A 6,328-nucleotide genomic window follows, 5' to 3' on the forward strand; every position below is an offset into this window, starting at 1 on the left:
TTCTGTTCTGCCTGTTCATTTTGTTTGTAGATTCCATTGTCGATAGATATGTATTCATTGCTATTTTGTTTGTTCATATAGTTTATCTTTTTCTTCAAAAAGACGCTTCAACATTTCATATAATAATGGTTTGGTGGTGATGAATTGATGAATTCCTTTAACTTTTTCTTGTCTGGGAAACTCTTTATATGGCCATCAATTCTAAATGACAGCTTTGCAGGATAGTGTAATCTTGGTTGTAGGTTCTTTTTTTTTTTTTTTTAAGACAACAAATCTTTATTAGACCCTTGAAACTTTACTGGGAGGAGGCCATGATGCTGGACACACTGTCAAAGTTGATCTTCTCTGTGATGTTCTTGGGCTTAATGCTCTCTTCCTGGCCACAGATGAAGATCTGGCCTGACTCATCAGTGCTCCAGCCATACTTGCCCATTCACACCTTTAGCTGGCTGTCTGTCAGGTCCCCTAGCATCTCGGCCAGCAGCCAGCGATCGAAGTGCTGATAAGTGATACCCACAACATGGCAGATAAATTTCCAGACAGAATCTTCAAAACCAGTTATACCTTCCAAAAGGTCCGTGTTTTCATCAAGGGCTTGCCAGAGGCCTGGAAGTGGCAGGTCTCTAGCAGGTCTCCGAGGTACAAAATCTGACGGATGGCCATTCTTCTTGATGGGCCTGGACGATCATGCACTTGCACAGTGTGAAGTCAGTGTGGGGCAGGTTGGACAGGGCCTTTAGCAGGATCTGAGCAGTGACTGTGGTCTGAAAGAAGGCTGGATTGAACTGATTCAGCTTCAGGACAGCCAGGTTGGCTTCTAGATCATAGGCATTCTCCTTGGCCTGTGTCTCCACATAGCGCTCCAGGGAGGCCAGATTCTCAGGATTGTACCTGTCAATACCCTTGAGAAACTTGCCCATGTTTGCTCTCATCTGCTGAAACATCGCCATGACTCCTGTCACTTCCCACACCAGGGATGGAGCCAATGCACCAGCGCATGCGGTGTCCTAAAGGACAGGAAGAGGAAACTTGGTTGTAGGTTCTTGCTTTCCATCACTCTGAATATTTCTTGCCACTCCCTTCTGGCCTGCAAAGTTTCTTTTGAATAATCAGCTGACAGTCTTATGGGAACTCCCTTGTAGGTAACTAGATGCCTTTCTCTTGCTGCTTTTAAGATTCTCTCTTTGACTTGAATCTTTTGCATTTTGATGATGTGTCTTGGTGTGGGCCTCTCGGGGTTCATCTTGTTTGGGACTCTCTGTGCTTCCTGGACTTGTATGTCTGTTTCCTTCACCAAGTTAGGGAAGTTTTCTGCCACTATTGTTTCAAATAGGTTTTTGATTTCTTGTTCTCTCTTCTCCTTCTGGCACCCCCAAGATGCGAATGTTGGCACACTTGAAGTTGTCCCAGAGGCTCCTTACACTCTCCTCATTTTTTTGGATTCTTTTTTCTTTTTGCTGTTCTGATTGGGTGTTTTTTGCTTCCTTATATTCCAAATCGGTGGCTTGCTTCTTGGCTTCACCTACTCCACTATTGAATCTGTGTAAATTATTCTTTATTTCAGTTAGTGCCGCCTTCATTTCTGACTGTGCGTCCTTCACTTCTGACTCGTGCTTTTTTATGCTCTTGAAGCCCTCACTAAGTTCACTGAGGTTCTCACTAACTTCATTGAGCATCCTTATAAGCAGTATTTTGAACTCAGCATCTGTTAGGTTGCTTATCTCTATTTCGCTTGTTTTCCTGGGGTTTTGTTGTTCTTTCATTTGGGACCTGTTTCTTTGTCTCCTCATTTTGGCTGCCTCCCTGTGTTTATTTCTATGTGTTACTTAACAAGAGGTATGGGGCTAGCTGAGACCAGATGCTGCTTGCTTGAAAGAATTTAGGAAAACCTGAAGCAGGATCCAAGACAGGCCAATCCTATGGTTAAGCAACTGGCAACAGCTTGGGTGGGCCTGAAAGTTGTGTGGGGCGGGGCGGGGCTCAGGGAGTCATCAGGGCGGGGCTACCAGTGTGAGCCAGGTTGCTGGAGTCCCAGATATGGCCACTGTCTGCCGCCCCGGGAAGGGCTCACCAAAAGAACAAAGGCCTCTTACAGCACGTTTGTCCCCGAGAAAGCCCCCTCTCCAGCCCTCGCTCCAGTGCCAAACAGCTCAGTTCTTTCCTGTGTGTCTCTGGCGCCCCTCGAGCTGCCTCCCCTCCGAGCTTAGAGGGAGTGAGTCTGATAAGTCCGTGCGCGGGCCCTTTAAGGAGCTGCCTGGGGTTCTAGCCACGACATCTTCCCTGAGCCTCAGTTCCCGCTGGTTTTTCCAGCCAGAAGTTATGGGGACTTCTCTTCCTGGCACTGGAACACTGAGCGGGGCACCTGGTGTGGGACGGGGACCCCTCAGTCCTCAGGAAGGACCTTCCCAGCCGAGGTGTCCTCCTGATTTTTATCTGTCACAAGTGGGTGTGGGACCAGCCCATCCGCCGCCGCCCCTCCTACCAGTCTGGATGTGGCTGCTGCTTTAATTCCGTAGTTGTAGGACTTCCATTCAGCTTGATTTCAGGCGGTTTTGAATGATGGTTGTTCTGTAGTTTAGTTGTAACTTTGATGTGGTTGTGGGAGGACGCGATACCGCGCTTACCTACCCGCCATCTTGACCGGATGTCCCCAAGATCTTTTTTCATTCTTATGTCCCAGGGCTGGGCACAGTGCCAGACATGCAGGAAGGATTTAATAAATATTTTTCAAATTGATCATAATTTGTACTAAATTCCAGTTGGAGTTAAAATTCTTATCATTTTTACAAAAAATAAATCATTGAAATAGCTTCCATATTCTATCAAAACAAACAAAAAGAAGGATACATATAACTTGATTTCAAAGAAAATACAAAAATATATTTTAAAAATTTTACAATGATCGCCCTGGCCGGTTTGGCTCAGCGGTTAGAGCATCGGCCTGCGGTCCTGAGAGACCCGGGTTCGGTTCCCGCTCAGGTTGTGTACCTCAGTTGCAGTTTGTCCCCGGCCCTGGTCGGTTGTGCGGGTGGCAGCCACTCCATGTGTTCCTTTCACATCGATGTTTCTCTCTCTCTCTCTCTCTGTTCCTCTCTCCCCCTCCCACTCTACCTGAACAAAAAAAAAATGGAAAAATGTCCTCCGGTGAGGATAAAATAAATAAATAAATAAAAATTTTACAATGATCATTACTGCATATTCTGTTGTCGGGAATCACTATAAACAAGATTTTTCCATGTTGGCTGAAGTGAAAATTACATCACTGTTTCACATTAGCCAGAGGCAGCAGGAAAATAATATATTTTTTAAAAGTTTAGACAATTAAGACTCAGACTTTATGATGTGGATCATATAAAAATAAAATCACCTTGAGATTGTGACCACTCTTCACTTCTTTCTTGTCTTTTTACCTTTTTTCCTCTCCTGCTCTTTCTTTTTTTTTCACTTGCTGTTCTCTCTGCCCGTCTCTCTCGCTTTCTTTCTCTTTCTCTGGCATCCTCTTTGGCTGTCAATCTCGTTCATCTTCCAGGGAGCCATTAATGAATGATTCAAATGCTCCGGGTGGGTGGTGGAAAGGCTGAGACCAGGGCTATTAAGAAAGCAGAAAGAATGGATCTAGGGAGTCTTGCCACTGGATCCAGAGCTTGAGTGTGGCTGGAGGAAGAGACATCCTAGGACAGCAATTTGTAAACACTCAAATGCCCTTGGGGAGCTTGTTGTTTAAATAGGAGTTCTCTACTAGACTCAATCCAGTCCAGCAAAGACTCAAGGACATAACAGTGGTGGTGAAGGACATGGAGTCTGCAGGTAGATGATCTATTTTACAATATGAACTCCAAACTGTATTGCCTGTGTGACCTTGGGCAACTTATTCTCTGTGCCTCAGTTTTCTCATCTGGAAAATGTAAACAACAATAGAGTTGATGTGAAAATTAAAAAGGGTCTGGTGACTTACAAACATTAGCCATTATTTTTTGGCCATTGCTGCTCTTCTTTTTTTTTTTATTTTTTTTTATTTTTTTTTTTTTCCACATCTTTATTGTTGGATGTAAAATGTATTACAGATGTTCCACATTTTTCCCCCATTGACCCCCTCCTCTCCCCTCCCGCCCCCCTCCCACCTTTTCCCAAACTATTGTCCGTGTCCATTGGTTATGCATATAAGTTCTTTGGTTTATTTCTTCCCACCCCCCCCCAACCCCTTTCCCTTTGAGGTTTGTCAGTCTAGCAATGAATTTGTGCTTCTTAATCCCTTCACCTTTTTCATCCATTCCCCCAACCCCTTTCCCAACTGGCAACCAACAAAATGTTCTCTGTATCTATCAGAATGTTCCTGTTCTTCCTGTTCATTTTGTTTGTAGATTCCATTGTTGATAGATATGTATTCATTGCCATTTTGTTTGTTCATACATTTTATCTTTTTCTTTAAAAAGACCCTTCATCATTTCATATAATAACGGTTTGGTAGTGATGAACTCCTTTAACTTTTTCTTGTCTGGGAAAGTTTTTATATGTCCATCGATTCTAAATGACAGCTTTGCAGGATAGAGTAATTTTGGTTGTAGGTTCTTGGTTTTCATCACTCTGAATATTTCTTGCCACTCCCTTCTGGCCTGCAAAGTTTCTTCTGAGAAATCAGCTGACAGCCTAATGGGAACTCCCTTGTAGGTAACTAGCTGCCTTTCTCTTGCTGCTTTTAGGATTCTCTCTTTGTCTTGAACCTTTTGCATTTTGATGATGATGTGTCTTGGTGTGGGCCTCTTGGGGTTCATCTTGTTTGGGACTCTCTGTGCTTCCTGGACTTGTATGTCTGTTTCCTTCACCAAGTTAAGAAAGTTTTCTGCCATTATTGTTTCAAACAGGTTTTCGATTTCTTGTTCTCTCTCTTCTCCTTCTGGCACCCCCAAGATGCGAATGTTGGCGCGCTTGAAGTTGTCCCAGAGGCTCCTTACACTATCCTCATTTTTTTGGATTCTTTTTTCTTTTTGCTGTTCTGGTTGGGCGTTCTTTGCTTCCTTATATTCCAAATCGATGGGTTGCTCCTTGGATTTACGTACTCTATTATTGAAGCTATGTAAATTATTCTTTATTTCAGTTAAAGCCTCCTTCGTTTCTAACTGTGCAGCGATCATTTCTGACTGGTACTTTTTTATGCTCTTGAGGCCCTCACTGAGTTCATTGGCTGCTCTTCTTTTAAAAGTAAATAGATTCCCTTTTCTCCACACCCTCGCCAGCACTTGTTTGATGATTTGTTGATGGAGGCCATTCTGACAGGTGTGAAGTGATGCCTCATAGTTGTATTAATTTGCATCTCTCTGATGATTAGTGATGTTGAGCATTTGTTCATATGTCTCTTGGCCATTTGTATGTCCTGTTTGGAGAGGTGTCTATTCAGATCCTTTGCCTGTTTTTAAATTGGGTTCTTTGTCTTCCTTTTGTTGAGTTGTATGAGTACTTAATATATTTTGGAGATTAACCCCTTATCAGATGTATCATTGACAAATATGTTTTCTCCTACAGTGGGTTCCCTTTTTATTTCGATGCTGGTTTCTTTTGCTGTTCAGAAGCTTTTGGTTTGATGTAGTTCTATTTGTTTATTTTTTCCTTTGTTTCTGATGTCCTAGGTGATATATCAGTGAAAATTCTGCTATGTGAGATGTCTGAGATTTTGCGGCCTGTTTTCTTCTAGAATTGTTATGGTTTCACAACTTACATTTAAGTCTTTTATCCATTTCGAGTTTATTCTTGTGTATGGTGTAAGTTGGTGGTCTGGTTTCATTTTTTGCATGTACCTGTCCAGTGTTCCCAACACCATTTATCTTTACTCCATTATATGCTCTTGCCTCCTTAGTCAAATGTCAATTGAGTGTAATATCTTGGATTGATTTCTGTGTTCTCTGTTCTGTTCCATTGACCTATAGGCCTGTTCTTTGCTGGCGAGGATGTGGAAAAAAGGGTACCCTGCCAATGGGAATGCAGACTGGTGCAGCCACTATGGAAAACAATATGGCGTTTCCTGAAAAAATTAAAAACGGAACTGCCGGTTGACCCAGTGATCCCACTTCTAGGAATATATCCTAGGAATCCTAAAAAAGACAGTCAGAAAGAATATATGCACCCCTATGTTCATAGAAGCACTATTTACAATAGCTAAGATCTGGAAACAGCCCAAGTGTCCATCAATAGATGAGTGGATAAAAAAAGCTGTGGTACATATACACTATGAAACACTATGCCGCTGTAAAAAGAAGGCTCTCTGACCCTTTAAGACAGCATGGAGGGCCCTGGCCGGTTTGGCTCAGCGGTTAGAGCGTCCAGAGAGACCTGG

General features: G+C 43.0%; 1 pseudogene; it reads right to left on the reverse strand.

Annotated features, from left to right (window-relative positions):
* Window positions 1-295: 295 nt before the first annotated feature.
* On the reverse strand, window positions 296-950 carry LOC118624222 (annotated as a pseudogene).
* Window positions 951-6,328: the final 5,378 nt, after the last annotated feature.

This window comes from Molossus molossus, unplaced genomic scaffold, assembly GCF_014108415.1.
Source record: "Molossus molossus isolate mMolMol1 unplaced genomic scaffold, mMolMol1.p scaffold_m16_p_1, whole genome shotgun sequence".
Taxonomy (NCBI): Eukaryota; Metazoa; Chordata; class Mammalia; order Chiroptera; family Molossidae; genus Molossus; species Molossus molossus.